At 42.4% G+C, this 21974-nt stretch overlaps 1 protein-coding gene across 4 annotated transcripts in view; it reads right to left on the bottom strand.

Annotated features, from left to right (window-relative positions):
* The window catches only part of Sgms1 (sphingomyelin synthase 1), a 237797-nt gene that overhangs the window by 66010 nt on the left and 149813 nt on the right, over positions 1 to 21974 (bottom strand). For 3 of the 4 annotated variants that reach the window (XM_055613847.1, XM_055613848.1, XM_055613849.1), the window contains one exon: positions 10529 to 10608. The gene's annotated coding sequence lies outside the window, so the exon portion shown is untranslated. Of the gene's footprint in view, positions 1 to 2823; positions 3031 to 10528; positions 10609 to 21974 lie in introns of those variants that run through there. The other variant, XM_055613850.1, reaches the window with a different exon arrangement.

Raw genomic sequence — 21974 nt, 5'->3', positions numbered from 1 at the left:
TTTAGAACTGACCATCTACCTGCTTTTGAAAACCTAATTTCCAACATCCTTCTTTCCTGTGAGATTTTTTTCCTAAGATTACCCCCAACTGGCATATTCTATTGTGTGTTCTTAATGTGTGTGTGTGTGTGTGTGTGTGTGTGTGTGTGTGTGTGTTTCCAGTAGTACCAGGAAGCAATCCAGGTCCTTGAGGGTGCTCCGAAACTATCATTGAACTACACCCATAAGCCCAGGTATGCTCTTTCCACATCCTCAAGCATGAATGTCACTTAAAACAGCTAGAATGTAAAGATAAGGTGGCCAAGGCATCCTTGGCTTGAAAGGTGGTGGGAGTTCCAAGCAAGACAGAGGTAGGTGAAGAGGTGGGGGTGAGCTGGAGTAGGTGTCTCATGGTCTTCCAGGAAGGTGGCATTGGTTTTCAGTATTATTTTTATTAGGTTGTTTTTTTTTTTTTTTTCCCCATCCTGGTATGCTAGCAGATGGCTATCACTGGTGAGATACTCTACAAGAATAGCTTGAACTCTCAGTCACTTAACCATCTCTCTACCACCTACCTCACCATTTGAAAAAGCAAGTTTAACACTAAACGAAGTGCCAAGCTAACTTGAAAACTCTTTCCACACAGCATATCAAACATTTCAGGTGTGCTCCTGTGCACAGTCACCTGAGAAAGTCTTAGGATGGAAGTCCTCACATTTGGAGAAAGCCAATATGTCCTTCCTGCCAGGAAGGACATATTCAGAATTAGAGAGCTTAAGAAAAAAGTCAACAAGGATTGATAGCCCTGGGGCAGCCAACGTGTATCAAACCATCAAGAGTGTAGGTCTTGTTCAGTTAATATTTGAAAACCTCAAGCTTCCTGAGTAAATACATTCTGTGAACTTTGAGACTCGGGCACAGGGGCACCAAGGATCTTTTAAATCGCTTGGATATCTGTTTCAAACCAAAATTCTCCTCAGGATCATTTCACATTAGTAAAATCGGCCCTGTTTGACAGCTATTAGAGCTACAGGGGGAAAAAAACAGTCAATGCTAGCTTTTAACAAAGAAAGTAGCTGTGAGATGGGAAGCAGGTTATACCAAGCCTTTAACTATAAGGCAGGTATAACACACCTCCCTCTTAGCTACTGTGAGAATCAGTGAGGGGGGGAAATGGACACAAACCACCTCAGTTGTTGAGGTAAAAGGACATCCTTAAGTGTCCAGCTTTGTAACAACTACTGGATGAACAATCCACATTTAATTATGCCTTCAGATTTTAGGTTTCAAAGTTAACAAGCTGTTTTCCCATTCTCTCACCACCTGAGGGGGCCTTCCAACCATCCAACAGCACCCTTCAGGCTACTTTTCTCTGGACATCGTGGGGCTGTTACTGAGGATTTCACCCGGACAGTGGAGCAGTGACAGCAACACAGCTGGCTTAACAGTTAGCCCAGGAGCCTGCAGAGGCTGCTGGGTACTCGGAGGGTAACTAACATCTCCAGTTATTAACAAGTCATTTGAATATTCCACTTAGAAGTGACTTCTTTCTAGAGAAGTCTCCTTTAGAGAGCTAAGAAAGGTCAGTTGCCAAGAATTTTACGCTGCTCTCCCTCCTTCTCAAAAAAGCATCAAGTCTACAGCTCCATAAATGCAGAAGTGCAAGGATAATGTTCCTAGCTTAACTCAAATTCTGAACCATCGATCAGTTTTAACATGTCCCCGATGTTGCCTATGCCATCAGAACAAGTGTCCACCTTTCTGGTACACATTGGACTGTATATTTTCTTAAAAAAATCAAAGGATATTATCCAGCCCTCCACCTTTCCAAGCTATGGCAAGAAAGTAAGGAACCTGAGGGCTGGAAGGTCTAGCTCCATGAAAGGCCCTGGATCCAATGGCCACCACCGAAAAATAAAATAATAACCAACTTGTACAATACCAATAAATTTGCTAACCAAACATTTTTTTAAAGATGCTTACCAAGTTTGTTTCTACATAAGTTTAGAAACCACAGGAGTTCGAGATTTAGCCTAAACGGCAGAATGCTTATGAATCACAGGGGAGACCTTGGGCTGTATCCACAGCAACACACACGGCAACCCAACCAAGTTAAAAGTAGAACGAAAATTTGCCCCTCGTGAAAACAGCTCAGATTCCTGTTGGGGACAACTCAAATAATAACACACAGCAAAAGAGAGGAAAAAGGAAAAGGAGGCCTCGTGCATTTTTTTTTTTTTTTTTTTTTTTTTTTTTACAAGAGCAGTCACCTTGCAGCACTAACAGAAGCAGCAGGCTGAAGAGTAAACACCTGAAGACACGGCAGCACGTGCTTCCTGCAGGCACCTTGTACAGACCTCGCTCACCAGCTCCTCCACCACTGGCTGGGAGGGTTTTTTGTAGAGGTGAGTTTGGGGGAGGCATGTACTCCTTAAAACCCAGTAACCAAACTGGCGATACAATCTCAGCTCTCAAAAAACCCACTCTTGGGAAGCTGGACAACCCCAAACTGAAACCGTTTCGATGTTGGTTGTGTATTATATACCACAACGGCTAGCACCACACAGTATTTGGTGCATTTGTTGATTCGCCCGACCTATCCAGAGCCCCAGCCCCAGCCCCAGCAGGCGCTCCGCAGCAGTGCCAGCTTTACGCCGAAGCCCAACAATTCCCTTGAAATCGCCTGGTGGAGGAAATCCACCGGTGACCACAGAGCACTGTGGAAGCCAAGCGTGGCTCGCTCCTTGCCGACTTTTCCTGGAGTCCTACCCTCTGGTGCTGCTACAACGCACCGCCCTGGAGAAGATCTTAACCAACTGCCATCCCACAAAGAGCCACACATACCTCTCCTCCCAGGGGCAGCCTCCTGGAAAGTTCCTGAAGGATCAAGTTTGCGCGGGGCTCTGCGTGCGCCCAGCCGGCAGTGGGGAGTGGCCGGCAATCCCCGCGGGTCGCTTCTGGGGAGCCCACAGTGTAGACCAGCACAGAGGACACTGAGCTCAAGGGGCTGCAAAAGCAAGGCCCGCGCGCTTCTGGCTGCTCAGGGTTTTTGGAATGCAGGGCGTGGCCCTCTGCTACAGCTAAAGAAGTGAGTCAGCCCGTGCCCAATCCTAACCAATAAGCGCCTTCACTGCTGGTTAAGGCGGAACCTTCCTTTCTTGAGTTAGGTCGACTTTGGCAGCCTCTCACACCCTCCCCACCCCAGTTTAAGCTTTTAAGAACCTGAGCACTTCTAGTGTCTGTGAAACTTTTCTGAAGCCAGGTTAATCATGTAATAATAACCAGTGAAAGTTACTTGGTTTCTGCTGGGGGCTGAGCTGAGGTTGTAATGTCCAAAAAACGTCCAAATAACGTTCTCAGACCTCCTTCAGAGAAGGCTGAGAGCTCAACTGCAATTTAATGAGCTCGGAAGGTGCCCACCTAACAAAGGTGGCTAGATTATACGTGACCCTACATGCAAAACACTTAGCACAGTGCCCCACAGAGCAGATACTCAGAAATGGTGAGTCCTGAATCTGAACTCCACTGTTATAGGCAGTCATCGACTGAGCAGGGCCTGGGGACAGAAACCTGTAATCCCAGTTAATCCAGGAGACCTGGCTGGCAATTTAGGGAAAGTCTGACTCAAACTTTTAAAGACTTTGTGTGTGTGTGTGTGTGTGTGTGTGTGTGTGTGTGTGTGTTTGGTTTGGTCTTTAGGGGGGAGCAGGGTCTGGATGTCGCTGTGTGAGGAAGCGCTGTTCTAACATAAGCCAGGTGTGACTTCCATCCCCTAAACTGCATAGGAAAAAAATTGAATGATAAACTGGCCTTTAATCTTAAAAATTCCGTTTTTATGCTAAAAGTACACAAAATTTTAGAGCTGAAATGGTTGTTTGGCGTTGCATGCTCTGAGTCTCTTAAGTCACGAGAAACTTAGGTTTATGGCTTAAGCTTCTTGCATTTGATATTATTATATATTGAAAGAACAGACTACTGGCAAAAAAAAGAATCTTAAAGGAGTGGTTTTATTTAAGACAAAATTAAGTGCACTTTAAAAAGCAAGAATAAATTAAAAAACACTATCTAGATACTGTGGCTTAAGTGTCATATTTTAATTAAAACATTTAAAAGAAACTTTAAATGGTAGAGATTTGGCAAATTATATGAGAATGCAGAACTCCTAATTCTCTGGGTCCTGATCCACTAACCCATGAGCTGATCACTAGTACTGATGGTGTTTCTGACAGGAGGAAAGCTTATTTTATTGGTTATTACTGTGTGTACATGCTGGAGCACAGTGTGGGGTCAGAGGGTAGCTCCACGGAGTCGGTTCTCTCTTCCCACCCTTCTGTGGGTTCCAAGGATTGAATCTGGGTCATCAGGCTTGTGTGGGAAGCCACTTTACCTACTGAGCCATTTGACAGCTCAAGAGATTTTGTTTTTAAGTTGCACATTAAAATTTCTTAGGTTTAGAGAAGATCTCTTAACTTTCTCTTTCTCTCTCTCTCTTTTGACTCTCTCTCTCTCTCCTCCTCGTGTGTGTGTGTGTGTGTGTGTGTGTGTGTGTGTGTGTGTGTGTGCGCATACATACATACATGAAGAAAATCTTGGGTGTCTTTGCTTAAATGTACTCCTTTTCAGTTGTTTTGTTTTTCTGAGACAAGGTCTCTCCTCGGCCTGAATTCCCCAATTAGGTTGGAGCCCCAAGATCTTTGTCTTCAGTTCCCCAGTGTGTGATATAAGTGTGCACCACCACTTCCAGCTCCCCCACCTATATATTTAAGTTATTTTGGAGCTGGGGGTGGGGTGCCACAGCACCTGTGTGGAGGTCAGAGGAAAGTTCTCTCTCTCTCTCTCTCTCTCTCTCTCTCTCTCTCCACCATGTGGATTGCAGGGATCAAACTCAGGTTTATCAGGCTTGGCCTCCAAGAGCTCTTACTGATCCATCTTAACAGCCCAAGCCTAGCATCCAGCTTTTTTTTTTTTTTTTTTTTTTTTTTTAACATGGGTCCTAGGGTTTTAACTCAGGTCCTAGTGGCTAGATAGCAAACACAGCAAGCTCTCTACGGGCTGAGCCACTTCCCCCAGATCTCCTTTTGTCCTGTTAGAGCCATTCTTCCCACAGGCCAAGATTTCTTCAAAAAGTTCTCTAGCCAATAACAAATCTAAAGTGAGATTTAGATTTAGATCTAAAATGTTGTTCTTTTCTATGAGGCCATGAGGGAATACAGAAAGAGTCTTGTACCATGAGCCAAGAGCACCTTCCTAGTCTGGGCTCTGCCAGGAACTGAGCAGAACAGCAGCTTCATCTCTCTGAGGTTCTCGGTCAGTTCTTCAACTGGGAACAACAAACTGGAAAGGGAAAGCAGAAATGGCCAAAGTTGGCAGAAACAAGATAGGCCTTCCACTTATAGCTAGCAAAAGAAACTCAGCACATGGAGAGCTTGCTCATGAAGATATCCCATATTCCCTATAAAGGGAACACTGTACTCACAAATCCTTGAGTTAACTTCCAGAAAGTTAACTCACCATCAGCAGGAGTAACAGGAAGACCTCCCTTCACACCTGTACCATTTCTGCCTTTCTTAGCTCAAACACTGGTCCCTTCTGCCAGTATCCCTGAGTTTGGATGCTATCCAACTGCTACTCCAGGTGAAAGGCCCCTCCCTCCGGGCCCCCTGACACATCACCACCATCACATGATAAGTATCATAGTACAGCATGTCATCAGGTCTTAAACCTGTCCTCTGTCAATCACTGAGATAGAACTTTACAGATGAATAAAAGAAAAACAATCTCCTTAAAGAGAACTTCTCAAATGTTCAGCAAGTTCATGTGCATTTTTAAAAGTATTGATTTTTCTAATTTAGAAAACTACTGTTATTTATTGTACTACATGAACTACGTTAGCTATATATTATATACTAATATATTATATATTACATACTAGGTGATATGTTGGTTGCTATATCAAGCTTGACAGTTACAGCAGTACTCCACCCAGGAAGAAGGAAACTTTCCTAAATGCCACCATCTGGGATCAGAACTCAAAGCACGTAAAAGACATTTCCCACAGCCTTCTGGCAACAGAAACGAGGCCACCATTATTGATATAGTCAGAGTATTGTTGCAAGAGAAAAGGGATAAGGATTTCTAGGCCTTTGTTACCTATAGTGACAACACAAACTATGAAGCTTTCCAATATACAATTACGAAAAAAAAAAAAAAAAAAAGATTAGCCCACAGGCCCAAAAGTATTCCACTCAGTCCCCAGAAGCAGGCTTATACTCCATGAAGCCCAGTCTTTACAGTATACTGCCGAAGAACCCCCTGCTCTCTTCGTGAGCAGTAGACACAGTCACCTCAGTACCTGTCCCACACTGGGCTCGCTGTCTGATAACCTTCCCTTGATACTCCTCCTACTATTCTTCCACTCAGGCCTTTTCTCCTAGAACTCCCTCACTGGTCCAGGCCCAGAAGATCTCTCCTGTCCTCTTTTTTTTCTCCAAGGGGAACAGACCTCATTCATAACTCATGCTTTCCTTCTCTGTGAGGTCCCTACCCTCTTTCCTACCAGGTAAGACCGCATCTGAGGGAGGTAGTGAATTTCAGAGGTTTTGAGTCCCTAAGGCCTTAGGAGATTCTAAACAGTCACTGTTGTTGATCTAACACTGATTACGTTATATAAAAACCACAACAGAGAAAAGAAAACTTTGCTGATAGATCAAGAACAACAACTGATAGATCAACAACTACCGTAGTCTTTGAAATCAGTTGGCAGGGAGAAGCCAAGCGTCACAAATGTTTCTTTGCTCTTTGCAACACATTCCAACAACAAAAGAGGCTTCTGAGGAAGAAAATCCAGTACTTCCTGAAAGGAAGGGAAGTTTACACAACATTGTGTGGCATCAAATCTCAGTTCCCCAAATGCCTGCCTCCTGAAGAGTGGCATTAATAAGTCAGTCTAGTTTCCTTCAGTAAGGAAGCATAGATTGCCAAAGCATGGATTTCTTCTTTCATATAAATCTCTCAGTGTATTTGTCATAGCCACAAACACCTCTCTGTTTACCTACCTTTAACAATGGCTCCACTAATAAATTAAAGTCCCAAAGTTCAAGACAACTGTATTCTCTCCAGCCCTCCCCCACCCCCGCACCACCACCACAAGATGATGTTTGGATGGTCTAATCAAGAGTCATGTGACATTTGTATTAGAGCAAGCACCAAGAGTCATTGCCACACATAAACCCACACATCCATAGTCACAGTCATAGTTTATTAATGTTGATACATGTCTGCTTTTATGACAGGTGGAAATAAACACAACCACTCTCCTCAGAAAGCAATGTTAGAAAGCAACAGCCCTATTATCCAATTAAATGCTTCATGGCTGCAGTCTGTGACAAAGAGCGCCGATAAATACTCCAAATATAAACAACCAAGAGAGGCAGTCAGCATTCTTTAGCCTGTGTGTAACAGAAATGGCATCTGAAGCAGCACAGGCCACGCAACAAGGTGGGCTGATCTGAATAAAAATCACAGGCAACAGGAATGCCTGATGTAGCTTCACTGGGCCTTAGGGACCCCTCACAATGACTCTTCCCAGACAAGATATCTCCTGGAACCTACCTTCTCCTCGACTGCTGGCACCTCCACTATGATGAATGGCTCCACTTTTTAGAGGTATAATTTTTAAAATTTTCAACAAAGACTTACACTTTCTAGCTAGGGCAATGTATCTATGCCACCCTGTTCTACAAGATGACCATCTAGTCAGACTGCTGGGAAGAGTAAATCCCATCAGAAGAAAATGGGTTTAAGCCTGCCTGGTGGCACATGCCTGCAATCCCAGCACTCAGGGAGGCAGAGGCAGGCAGATCTCTGTGAGTTCGAAGTCAGCCTGGTCTACAAAGCGAGTCCAGGACAGCCAAAGCTACATGGAGAAACCCTGTCTCAAAGAAAACTAAAAAAGAACGAGAGAGAGAGAAAAAAAGGAAGGAAAGAAAAAAGAAAGGAAGGAAGGAAGGAAGGAAGGAAGGAAGGAAGGAAGGAAGGAAGGAAGGAAGGAAGGAAATGGGTTTACTTTCTAAAAGTGGGACTTGGAAATAAATATCGGCACCTAGCAGGAAATTTCACTCTATGCCTAATAAGAAGGCTAATACTTGATTATAAATTGCATTCTAAAGGTTTACTAAAAGTCTAACAACAGTGATCTTTAGCTTAGCTGTCGAGTCCCTGTCACTGGAGACATCATGTCTAGAAAGTAGATGCTGGCATCTCTAGGCCATCCTTAATAGCCCATTTAACTCAGGACTGATCTGAAACATGACCTCAATAGTATTTTCTAATACTACAGCCAGACTTCATTCAAAAAATGGAAAATGCTTCTGTTATTCTATCTAGAACAACAACAATAAAAACAGGCTGAGTTTAATTAATTTATGGCGTACCTTACCATGGCACTGACTTCTATCTTGTACACATGCTTTTAGATTTATTTTATCTACAACACTGCAAGACAGTTTCTAACATTTGAAAAATGGAGGACTTAAACAGTGCCCTCATAAAAAAGAAAGCCACACCCATATTGAATCACTAGTCTAAAGGGTTTTTGCCATCATCCTGGCTACAGTAGTCAGAAACATACATGTTCCACATTAAAATTTTTTTTTGCTAGTCATCATATATGTAATACATTCAAAAGGAGATATTTAATATATCTGTTATGGCACATAATGTTAAAATTATCACCCATGTGGTCACCACACCTAAGAAGCGAGCCATACAAAAAGAACCCAAAAAAATTTCTGTGTGCTCCTCTTCCTGTCTGAGGTTGAAATGGTTTCTTTTCATAATTATGTGTTAAAAATTTAGAACACTCCAATCTAAGAAGTACCTTTAATAATAAAATAGGGTATGGCTCAGACCTGTACTCGCAGTTCTGGGGAGGCTGAGGCGGGTAGACTGCTACAAATTGAAAGTCAGCCTAGGCTACATAGTAAAACATGGTTTAAAAAAAATGAAAATAAGCGGGCTAGAGAGATGGCTCAAATTGTTACGAGCACTTACTGCTCTTGCAGAAGACCTGAGTTCCATGCCCAGCACCCACATCAGATGGCTCACAACTGCCTCTGACTCCATGATCCACAAGACCCAATTCCCAGTTCCCTTTGTTGGCTTCCACAAGTATGCACCCACATGCACAGGCACACACACAGTCACACATAATTAGAAATAAAAATAAAATCTTCAAAATATCCAGAATAAGCAAACAGATAAATAAGCACTCTGTGCCTTCTGAAATCACAGCACGGAGGCAATCAGAAGTAATGGAGCATAAAAGTACTGTGCTGGCTAGCTGGTACGTCAGCTTTACATGAGGACCCTCAACTGAGAAAATGCTTCCATAAGATCCAACTATAGGGCATTTTCTTAATTACTGATTGATGAGGGAAGGCCCAGCCCACTGTGGGTGGTGCCAATCCTGGGCTGGTGGTCTTGACTTCTAAAGAAAACAGGCTGAGCAAGCTATGAGAATAAGCCAGTGAGCAGCACCCCTCCATGGCTTCTGCATTAGCTCCTGCCTCCGTTCCTGCCCTATTTTGAGTTCTTATCCTGGCTTCCTTCAATGATGACTATTATCTGGAAGTGTAAGTCAACTAAACTTCCACGTGAAATAGACAAGAATGAATTCTGGAATAATTCAATAATTCCCAGATTCACCATGACCTGTATATGCCTTTTAAGAGGAAACAAAACAAATGAACGGTTTAAGATTATATAAGTCTGATTCACGTTACCCAAAGTTATTTCCTTTTTAAAGAGCTTAAGAGCAGGTGCTTTGAGAGCTGCTGGAGAAATACAATAAAAACAACCATCACAATCTCTGCCATTGCCTAGTGATTCTAGGCTTCAATTATTCCCTTCTAAAGGGTATGTGAGAGAAAGTGAAAAAACAAAGTACTTCTAGAAGAAACACTGAGAATTCTGATTCAGAGTCTGCTTTTTTCTACCTTACCCCCTATGATTTCATAATCAAGCCAAGGTGAATGCTAAGCCATTTAGGGGTTGTCTTTCTGGAAACAATTTACTTTCCATTAAAACTGAATTTATATCAAAAGCAAAATTGCATGTGGTATACTGAGGTATACCTCAGTATACTTGGACCGCCTGACCTTGGAAGTGTCACCAACCGAGGGGTGCAGATGTAGGGATGATGGGGTGGGGAGATGGGGAAGTAGAAAGACAGGGATACACTGGGAGCTGTCTCCCAGCGTTGTTACGGACCAGTCAGAGGACACGAGGAAGAGAACTCTCCGATCCCCTGGAACTGGAGTTACAGGCAGTGATAAGCTGCCACGTGGATGCTGGGAACCAAAGCTGTGTCCTCAGGAAGGGCAGCGCTCTTAACCACTGAGTGAACACTCCATCCTGATACTTTTTAAAACATTTTCATTTCTTACACACTTAAGGGATTTGATTGTACTCTTCTTTTACCATGACTTCTTAAAAGACAACTGACCCAGTCATTACAAGAATTCCAAAGAGCTAGCAAAAATTTACTTACAGGTTATTTTAAAAAGACTTGTCATCTTGGCTTCCTGTAAGATACTAGCTTCTCCCAGTGTTCCAGTACGTTTCCATCACCTGTTCCAGGAGGGGGAATCTCATTAGTTGTATGGCCTTTACTAATAACCTCTATCAAATGTACTGCTCAGATAGCAATAAGAACAACAAAATCCCAATGGTCCAAAAGCCTACTACTTACTAGCCAAAGGAAGTCTTCTCTCCCAGCCTCCACTTCTTCATTTCTAATGAGCATTAAATATTACCTACTGTCTGTGTGGTGGTGATAGTTAAGTATACTAAAGGGCATGGTCAGCATCCTTTGATCAAAGAAAGGTGTTGTCCTGGCAACAGAGACATACAACACTTAACGATCACAACTCCTTTACTGCCCATTTGTTGAGTTCATCAAATACTGGAGGATCCATACATGGTCACCCAACAATGGAATACACCCAGCAAAGTGCCTGCTTTTTCTTAAAGAGGATGTCATTCAGAACAGTTTTTCACATCAGTTTTTAATCTTCTAACAGGCAGAGTCCACAAACTAGAAATAGGATTTGTTTTCCTCTTTTCACATAGAGCCATAATAGAAACACCCCACTCGTCCTCAGTAGAATGCAGCTATTGGTCACTTTTGGGAAGCACACATGCCTCAGGGTAGAGAAAACGGACAGAACAGGTAGCTGAGTTAACTTTCCTAACCAAAGCCCTAACACAAAACAAAGAGAATGACAGCAATGGCAACATGGCTCATCCATACGACGCCACAACAGTCACCTGAAGGAAGGACAGAAACTTCAAGTCACTTAAGCAGAAGGATGGGCAGGGTGGACTAACAAGGAGGAAACACCACATGAATCCAGGTGCTTCCCTAGTCCAACGGCAATAAACTGGGGAAAGACTGCCCTTTAGGGACAGACTGAAGTTCCAGCACAGAAAAGAGCATGCCCATTGGCTAGCTATGGCTTTATATGGCCGCCCACTTTGCAAGGAAGCTTTTAAAGTATGGAAAATGCTGTATGACTTGAGTTTAGAGCGGGTAGGTGTGAAGCACATCTAGCTAGTTAACAACGGTATAACCTTTGCTAACTAGTTTATTCCATCTAAGGCTCAGTTTCCAGATCTGTAAAACGGGGACAATAACGCCTACTGTTCACAGCACTCCCATACATTAAAGATGACTCCGTACACGGTGTGCTCAAAAGAAAATTCCAACTAGCATGTTACTAGTGTGATGATGGCAGGACTATTAAATTCCTTGTTATAAAAGACAATGATAGTATGCAACACACTGAATTCATAGGCTCCCTAGGTGAGTGCTTTCAGAAGAGGCTTCAGTCCTACTTCTGGCAGTAACACAACTTTCCTAACATTTATTTTTTAAATTTATATTATGTTTGCAACTCTTAAAAATTAAAAAAATTATAATACTTCCCTCTTCCCTCAGCCCTTCCAATCCCTCATGTGCCCTCCCACCTCCTCTCAAATTCGGGGCCTCTTTTCTTTAATTAGTAGTTATAAATACAACCAGCCGAGTGTGTTTAGCGTAGTTTGTGTGTATACGATTTCAGGGCTGACCACTTGGTGTTTAGCCAAGTGGGGTCCATTCCTGGGAGAGAGAAATTCTCTCTCTCTGTGCAGTCGCTATTTTCTTGTAGTTCTTGGTCAGGGAAGTGAGCCCCCCCCCCCCACATGAGAGTCCCCTTTCCACATTAGCATGTCTAGTGCTGCTGTCCTTGTTCTTGTTTAGGCAGCCACATTGGTGAGGTATCATGAGTGAAGCTTCCCTGTTGTTTCTAGGAGACACATTTTCATCATAACAGAGTGTTAAACAGAAATTGGCTTCTTTTCTGGCAGCCTTTCCTGGCACAAGTCAACTGAAAGTGCTAGCTGTGTACCGCTTGTGTTGTATCAGTACTGAGTTCCTCCTGTGATGATGGGCTCTGGAATGGAGAGAATGACTCATTTCCATCAGAGGCACTCTCAGGCATCTGTAGAGCATGAGGGCCATGCAGAAAATGGTGGGCAGCCCATCTCCAAGGCTTCCCTCAGCACCACATCACAGCCTCACTGAGGACAGTGGAGATAAGGCCATGCCAGCTTTGCAGCACAAGTATCAGAACTTGTAATCTACAGAAGGTATCTTTAATACCTCTAAATCATTCCTTCCAATGATGCAGATTGCTTTTCTCTTTACAACTACTATGGGCAATATACCCAAAGACATTTGCCTCCTTTGAGCTTAGTTACCCCTGATGCATGGGACAAAACACCTTATTTACTATTACAAGAAATATTTTAATAAATTAGTTAAAAGATTAAAATCATGATCAAGAATGGTAATATGCCACTGCTATGGTCAGCTGTTCCAAATGATTAAAAGTGATGTCAACCACTAATGAACCTGCCATTCATGCTGCCAAGCATTCGGAGCAGGGGAGGGGTTGTAAGACATATAAGGATTGTGGTACTATTAGGACGTATGGCCTTGTTGGAGTAGGTGTGGCCTTGTTGGAGGAAATGGGTCACTGGGGGCAGGCTTTGAGGTTTCAGATGCTCAAGCCAGGCCTAGTGACTCCCTGTCTCTTCGTACTTCCTGTGGATACTATGCAGAACTCTCTGCTCCTTTCCTACAGCACCATGTCTGCCTGTATGCCTCCATGCTTCCAGCTGTGATGATAATGAACTAAACTAAACCTCTGAACTGTAAGCCAACCCCAATTAAACATTTTCCTTTATAAGAATTGCCTTGGTCATCATGTCTCTTCACAGCAACAGAAATCTTAACTAAGGGAGAAACCCTAACTAAGACAGAAGTGTAGATAACCAGCTCGTGCCAGACTCTTAGAAAGTGGGTCCGTCAGAAAACTTGATTCATTCACTAAATATTTATGAGTGCCCAGTACCTAGCAAGCATGGTGCTAAGTATGTGAAGGGAAACTGCATAGTTAAAATTCTTGTTCTCACAGAGTTCACAGGCTGGGTGGGGAAGGAGACAACTGTGGATGGATGGATAGATAGATAGATAGATAGATAGATAGATAGATAGATAGATAGATAGACAGACAGGCAGATGACAGACAGAGAAATGGGTGGCAGTGATGTGTACCTGTAGTCCCAGCTACTAGGGGAGCCAAGAACATAGTGTTTCTTCACAGCAACAGAAACCCTAAAACAAGGATGAAGTTCACACAAGATTGCAATAAGAGGAGCAGCAGAACTAAGCAGGAAAGTCAGGTGACTCACTTAACGAGAACTATCCAGATGTGAGTCCTGGTGACACTAGCACAAGGTTAGTGCTTCCTAACTGTGCTTCAAACACACTGCTGAAAATCCAAAACAGATATGCAAACGCATGGCTAAAACAAACACATTTCTTCTGTGTACGTATGTGGTGCTAAACTGAGTTACAGTTCTAGCCCAACCTATTCTATTTTGAATGCATACTCTGTACAATTTCTTCAAACCTCAGTTTCTTCATCAGCAGAATGGGGGTGGTATCAGTGCTATAGCTAGATGCCATAGTATAGCCATAAAGACATAATCAATGCTTTCAGGTAAAGCCTATGGAAAACAGCAAGTGTTCACTAAGTGTTATACTATCCTCAAGGTTAGCAAATAAAGCAAGTAATGAGATAAGGTTCACATAATGACAAAAATTAGTATCTGCAAGAGCTCCAGACCATTGCGGCAAGTGAACAGAAACGGCTTGGGATATACAGTTGCTCTTAGCAATAAAGGGTAAATTGTCTGCCTGATGTCTGTTCATGTACCTCAGAAGCAGCAGCAGGAACAATTACAAGACAGTGGCCAGAGGGAGGTTCCAAAATATTAACACCATCCATTCAAGAGTAAAACTCAATGATTTGTTCAAGATGACTCAGTTCAAACTGTAATTCAAACCCAGGCAGCTCCAATCTTTGTTCATACCCACAACACCACATTGTCACTTCAATGATAAAAGAAGTAGCTGAAGACAAGACGCAGGCCAAAGGAAGACCTTGAAGAGTAAGAAGTGCGCCCTAGCTGACTGAAGACAGGAGGATAGTAACTCTGAGAGTTAGAAGGGCCAAAGAGTTAAAGGACCAAACATGCTAATGCTACAAACTTATCAACATAAACTCTTAACAAACCCTGAAAAGATGGCACCACCACTGTCACCTAATTTTAGAACCTGCTGCTGGCATAAAGAGCACAGGAACCACTTGGGTCTTCTTAATACACTGTGATTTAGAAAGAACTGAAGAGATCAGGTCACATACTCAAAATGCTGCCCTCAGAGGGAAGACCCGATCACATGGGACTTTCTGAGCTCCAGTGCTCTTTCACTGCAGCTACCTTTTAAACAGGAAAGAAGAGGAGGAAAAAGTCACTCAAGGCAGTTGGAAGTCTCTAAGGGCGAGAAGAGGGTAGGTGGGGAGGCAGCAGAGCAGGAAGAAGCATCTGCCTGGCTGAGTAGGAGAATGCACAGAGAGGAAGGAAGAGAAATGATGGTCCTGGTCAGGCTCAGGCGTGGCCGACTCTCAAGTGGCCCTCACAATCTTGGTCTCTTCTGATTTGTTCTGTAGGTAATCCCTTTCTCTTGAAAATGAGTAAGTCCTTGAGCTCACTTGTAACTGAAAAGATATCATAGACATGACAGGATGTGTGTGTTATGCTACTGGAGATTATAATATCCATTCTGCCACAGGAGTCTCTCCCATGCTAGTTATGAAAAGCATGCAGGCTGACATAGTGTGAGCTACCTAATGAGAGCCACATGAGGGAAACTTCTACTGACAACAAGAAACCAAGATGCTTGGTGCAAGAGCCCATAAAAGCCTGACTCCTTCCCCAGCTTAACCCCAGACAGGACAGTAGCCACACTAGCGCTCTGACTTCAGCCTGGTCAACCTTCAGCTAACTCAGGCCCGAATTCCTGCCCACAGTGGCCAAAAGATCACATGTAAGTAGTTTGATCTGCAAAGACTGTGCTGTACTGAAGTCACGTGGCTCCAGAAAACTGATGCAGAAAAAAAAAGAAATTCAGGTCCATAATGCCTTCTCATGGCCTCTGGCAGAAAAGGGAGAAAAGGGAAGACCCAGGGAACCTCAGAACCTGGGGAAAAGGGATCTCTCATCCTAGCTGGCCATCTGAAGGATATGATTAGTCCCATTTACCAACAAATTAGTGTAAATGGTGATCAGGTTCTTGGCTGGCCTTCAAAGGCTATTCAGCATGCCAAAGCTTGGGCCATTGAGATCAGCAAGAGAATTTTTTTTTTACCAATATACAAGCTATTCTAAAAGCCTAGCCATAACAGAATAACAAGACATGCTATATGCAATGTACGTACTTAAATAGTGTTTAAAGCACTATTTGAAGTGCTTTGAAGAGACAAGACAAGCTGGGACTTTCTCAGCAGCTGTAAGAACTCAATTAAAATGAAGACACCAAGAAATTCATGTCACTGAGCAATACCACTCTCAGCCCACAGGCCAACTGGCTACATGCAAAAAAGCAGCAAGGTAATCCCATAGTAATGTGCTCTGCAAGGTAGAAAAAGTGCATTGCTCATCCAGACCCAGCCTTGTAGCTGACAGATGTAATGCATACACCCAAAGACTAACTCTGCACCACAGTTCTGACCTGTTCCCAGGCCTCTTCCTACTGAGTTCTACCAAAGGCTAGCTTGAACATGAAAACATGACAGCAGTGATATTAAATATTCTGCGTGAGAGAAAACTAGGAATTACATCTTCAGGACACTAGAATGCTCCTATTTCTAAAAAGCTAAGCTCTGTGGCAAGAAGGGGGAAATTACTACTGCATAAAACACTCAGGGTGCCTAAAATAGGCTGCTTTTCTTTTGAATGACCTGATTCTCTTTCTTTACCCTGTGTTAAACAAGGAAGAAAATCAAAAGAGGGCTGGCACAGGAAACGTGCCAGCAAGACTGTTCAGCTACTTAATGTATGCTGATTCCTAAAGTCACTGGTTCATTCAATAAACACCTGGAGGTTTTCGCGATCCAGAGCAATGTGGCAGGTGTGGAACGCGAGGAGCCTGGCTGGCTATCAGCAAACAGTGCTCGCTGACACTCTCAACAAGCACCAACCCACCGATGCAGCAGAAGTACTCCAGTATGAGTAACAGGAGGTGAGTAAGAATGCACACTAGGGCTGTCTTCACTCCTCGATGCGTCTACATTTAAAAGGAAACAGCAGCTTGCTTTTCTGTGTGATGACATTGCCAGTAAGGCAGCTGTGGAAGCAATCCAAACAAACGGAATCATATCCATCTATGACCCCGTTCTGGAACTTTCCCAACAGAAAAAAAAAAAAAAATCAACATAGCCTTTCAGCTTTCTCCTCTTCCCCCAGCACCATGAAGGAACAAACCAAAAATAAACTAGGGTTTCTCCTCCCCCGTGTAATCAGCGGTTTCCTCTCCGCAAGGACTTAAGCTTCGGTACACACTGTGTTACCACAACTTAGATACCACATTTTAGTTCACAATCAAAGGTGTGATGCGGCTGAGGTTCTTCTGGCAGCACTTGTTCTTGTTGCATGGGGAACGTCATGGCAGCCTTGGTCCTGAGCATACACCATGTGCACTTCACAGTATGCATGCTGGCACAACACACAATACCAAGGCGCACCATGCAAAGTGTGTCGGCTCGGATTTGAGGCTACCACATGTTTTGATTGCAGTACTTTACTGCAGTGGTTTCAGATCTTATAGAAACATAATCATTTCATGACAGAAGACAGACTTTCATATTCTTCACCAGCATTCCTCAGCTTATAAATTAACATATCTTTAGACTGTATTGTTAAGAGGGTTTAATTTTTTTAAACTGCTGCTTAAACTCTTACCTGTAAACTAATTCTAAAACAAGTCACTAATTTTGCCTTGTGATTAGAATTGGAATTTCCAATTTCTGAACCGGCCCTAAACATATCATTGCCATTTTGTATGACATATTTATGCAAAGTGGCATTCCCAGCACTGATGAGTATGAAATCAAAATATCAATCAACTGTGAAAAATCCTGAGGATGTTTTCATCTCGTACTATCCAATATTCAGCCAAAATTTAGTTCTTTATGTGAAAATAAACAAGCATACCCAACTCAATGAGTATGCCAATGATGCTGGTGTCTTTAATAAATGTCAAAATTCTATGTATAGCAGAAAAGTAATCTAAAATAAATCTCTCTCTATAGTATCAGTAGAGGTTTAAGTTTATATGTGTAAATAAACCTGTACATGTATATACATATATAATGTAAATTATATACTATATAATATATAAGTATAAATATTACACAAAAAAACTCACAAATTGCTATTTTTCCACAAGTTCAGAAGCTTACTTTTTCTCAGACACACGTAAGTGAAGGAATCCATCACCCAGGGCTTTGGCGGTACAGAAAACAACAAAGGATACACGCAGCTTAGCACCCAGATGCTTTGATCCTCCCTACGACCCTGGGCCAGGGGAGGCTTGATCCCATGTTCAGCAGAGGCTGGTGTTCTGAGAGGCATAGAGCAAGAACCCTCTTCCTAATTGATGAAGCTCAGCTGTAAGCAGTTCTTTTACTGGAGCCAAAGTTTGTGCTTTCCTCCTCTTGGCTACTCTGAGCCAAGATATAAGTACCTTTCACCTGTGAGCAGTAATCAAAATTTATGTGAAAAGAGATTTAAAAAAAAAAAAAAAAGACAAAAATCTGACAGAAATGCATTATAACATGACCTTAGTAGGAAAGCCATCCCCAAATATTGACTAGTGTCACCTGGAGTAGCTACTAGAGAAGAAGAAACAGCTAGATGAGAGGATAACAAATAGATGGCCAGTTATGGCTAAGGGGAGGAAAAATCAATGGCACAGAAGAGCGCAGACAGGATCAGAAGAGAGGAATGATACAAGGTTGGTGGTGTGGCCTCTGCTAAGGCCACAGGCAGAACAGTGTCATTTGTGATGACCAAGCTGGCAAGCATTTTTTTGTTTTCTAGCCTATCATGTCTTCTGCAAATACTCAATTTTCACATATTAGAGCATATTCAAAATCAATGGATATGGTTGTGTTGCACTAAAATGGTATTACAACAATAGGTATTAGACAGATTCACTCTACAGGCTGTGGTTTGCTGACTCCCAGGCTATAAGAAAATCCGTGGCTAATACAGGCAACAGACAAAAAGAAAGAGGCTACAGGCTACCAGGGAAAGCCTGGCACATAGCAGTCATTTAGTTGGCAACAAGTGCCTGGGGATTCATATTCCCATAAGCTAGATTCTAGGGAATTCAGCATTACTGTGGGATGTGCGTGCGTGCATGCGTGTGTGCATGCGTGTGTGCCTGTGTGTACTTGTTCGGCATTGATGCAAAGCCTTTATCTGCAAACCATGCTGCATGTTGCCGCTGACTCTCACCTGTTACCCTGTCTTACCACATATTTTACCTGTATGGTTGTGTACAAAAACCATCCCAACACTTCAAAGTAAGAAAGGAAAGAGAATTGTCATGAACAGAGACTATCAGATGACTTCGGATTTGTCTCTGACAGTCCTCTGCCTTCAAGACTCTCCCTAGCTTTTCCTCTCCCATGTTCTCACCTCCCTTTTTCTTTAGGTGTCAATCTCTTTCTCTAAGAAGTGGCTCTCAAACATCTCTGGTAAGGCCAAGCACGTGCCACGCATTTCTGTGGCATGAGCCCTGTTATTAGAATCCACGTCATTCTCTGTGTGATGTCTGCCACGCAGCAATGAAGACAGGTTTCCAGAAAGGTACCTACTTGGATACTCAGGCCTCAAGTTGGCAAGCAGACATGGATTAAATAGAAGGCACTGGGGCTTATAGCAGCTCTGCTTAGCAAGGATGTGGGTAGAAAACCAGCAGTCATACCTTGCACAGCATTTGAGGCTTTGTTGCCTACAGCGTGGGCAATGTGCTATGGCCGGAGGAAGAAGGAAACTGGCCCTAGATTTACACCGAAAGAGCAGGCCACGTGTTCTCTGCTGGTTCCAGTAGAAACTACCTGGCCATTTCTCCCATGCTCTGCCACTTGAAAAAAAAATTTTTTTAGCTAATGATAAAACATTTTTAAGGAAAGAAACAGATGATAAGGCTGAAAAAAAAAAAGTTGTTTTTTGTTTTGTTTTTTTTTTTTTTAAAAAAAAAAAAAAAAAGGTCAGAAATTTTTAAAGTTGAGCCCAAACAGCAATACCCCTAAGCAGGAAACTCAGTTAACCACAAGAAAACCTCACCTAGATATGAAGCTCCAAAAAAGCAACAAAAATTTCAAAATAGCATTAGAAAATGAAAGGTGTATGTGGGGTCAGTCAGCTAGGATTATATATGAAGCAAAGAGGTAACTTTCGAAACTAAAAAAGAAATGACAGTTTTAATAAATAAAAGCTGAAAGAACTTGTGGTCATGGAAAAATACCGTGTGAAGTAGTGAAGAAAGTGTGTATAAAATCAGGAGTCTGGAGGTAAGAAATGAGCACATGGAACTGGACCTGACCATTTTTACAGTGTATCAAAGCATGTCACTGTGCTGTAATGGTGTATGCCTTTAATCCCAGCACTCAGAAGGCAGAGGTAGGAGGTTCTCTGTGAATTTGAGGACAGCCTGTTTTACAGAGCTAGTTCCAGGACAGCGAGGGCTTTACAAGGAAACCATGTCTCAAAAACCAAAACCAAACAAACAAAAAACAACAGGACCAACCCAGGCATAGTCCTGCTCACCTTTAATCCTAGCACTTGGAAGGTAGAGAGGTGGGCAGATCCCTGTGAATTCGGGGCCAGCCTGGTCTACATACTGAGTTCCAGGAAAACCAGAGTTACACAGTGAGATCCTGTCTCAACAAAAGGGGGGAGACTATCTTGAACTGTAGAGACGGCACAGCGGTTAAGAGTACATACTGCTCTTCCAGAGGAGCCGGGTTTGAGTGCCAGGAGCCACATCAGGAGCTCACAATCACTCGTAACTCCAGCTCCAGAGGATCTGATACCTCTGACCTCTGCAGGCATTGTAGTCACTTGCACAAACATATATATATATATATACATATACATATATATATATATATACACACACACACACACACACATATATATATACACACACACACATATATATAATTAAAAACAATAAAAAACAATTACAATTTTGAAACAGTTGGACCAATAAAAACAATTTAAAAATGGGGAAACTAAAATTAACTATGCTGGTAAATGCAGCAAATGAGAAGAGATTAAACATTAGAACCAGATACTGACATAGATTCCCAAAATCCACTGAAAAAGTAACACCAAGCCCTACCCTTATCTACCATGGATGCCTTTGAAATAAACACAACCTGATAAGCAGGTGAAAAGAATATGCCAGGCTGACCTTAGTTAAAATGCAATGACAAGAAAATTCTAAATTTACATCACTCATGAGACATAAAGAAAAATTTTCTCAGAAAAACACGGGATCAAGATAAGGACAAATTACTGACATTAAGGACAAATGACTGACATTAAGGAACAAAACATAGGTCAGAAACACACACACACACATACACACACCTATATATTTTAATGGATGTAAGGATAATTTTTTTTTATTTCTTTTCTTTTTGGAGACAGGGCTCTTTTTTTGAGACTCTGTGTAGCCCTGGCTGTCCTGGACTCCATTTGTAAACCAGGCTGGCCTCGAACTCACAGAGATCTGCCTGTTTCTGCCTCCCCAAGTGCAGGGATCACAGGTGTGTGCCACAATGGCTGGCTTCTTAGGATAATCTCTGCAGCAAACCAAGCAGGACCAGACAGATGTCCTCGTTAGGAATGATGGATCCTAACCACTGCCTCATGACAAGTAGAAATTAGAGGTAACACAACCAAGCATGAACACTAAAATTAATGCATTTATAGGAAAGTAATCCAAAGTGTAATCATGAAGCACAGAGGCCAATTGTTTCAGATAAATGGGAAAACTGATCATTTGGACTTCAGTAGGATGAAAGTACCCATCTTTTCAAAGCTACAAAGAAACTGAAAAAGTAATCAATAACCTCAAAATACGCACCAGGCACACATTTGAACGTGCTTGCAGAATAAGTTACTAGGAATCAATAAGAGAGCCATACAAGCCAAATTTTGAAAGAGAAAAAGATTTGACTAGATATTTCATAAAGGAGGACACATAAACTGGCAGTGAGTATGAAAAACCATGTTCAACATTAGTCATCAAGGAAATCATAGGAAACCACAACAAAACAACCTGCATGCACAGACAGCATCTAAATCTGCAAAGAGCAAGAGGAGCAGGGATGTGGAGGCAAGAATTAGACAGCCACCCTTTTGTTGCTGGTGAGAATGCTACAATGTAGAACCCCTTAAACACTGTGACAACTTCTTACAAAATCACACATTTCCTTGAGGAAGTATTTTTTAAATATATATCCCAA

This window comes from Psammomys obesus, unplaced genomic scaffold (genome assembly GCF_907164565.1).
Source record: "Psammomys obesus unplaced genomic scaffold, mPsaObe1.curated_primary_1811, whole genome shotgun sequence".
Lineage (NCBI taxonomy): Eukaryota > Metazoa > Chordata > Mammalia > Rodentia > Muridae > Psammomys > Psammomys obesus.
This window is presented reverse-complemented; position numbering and strand designations above follow the sequence as displayed.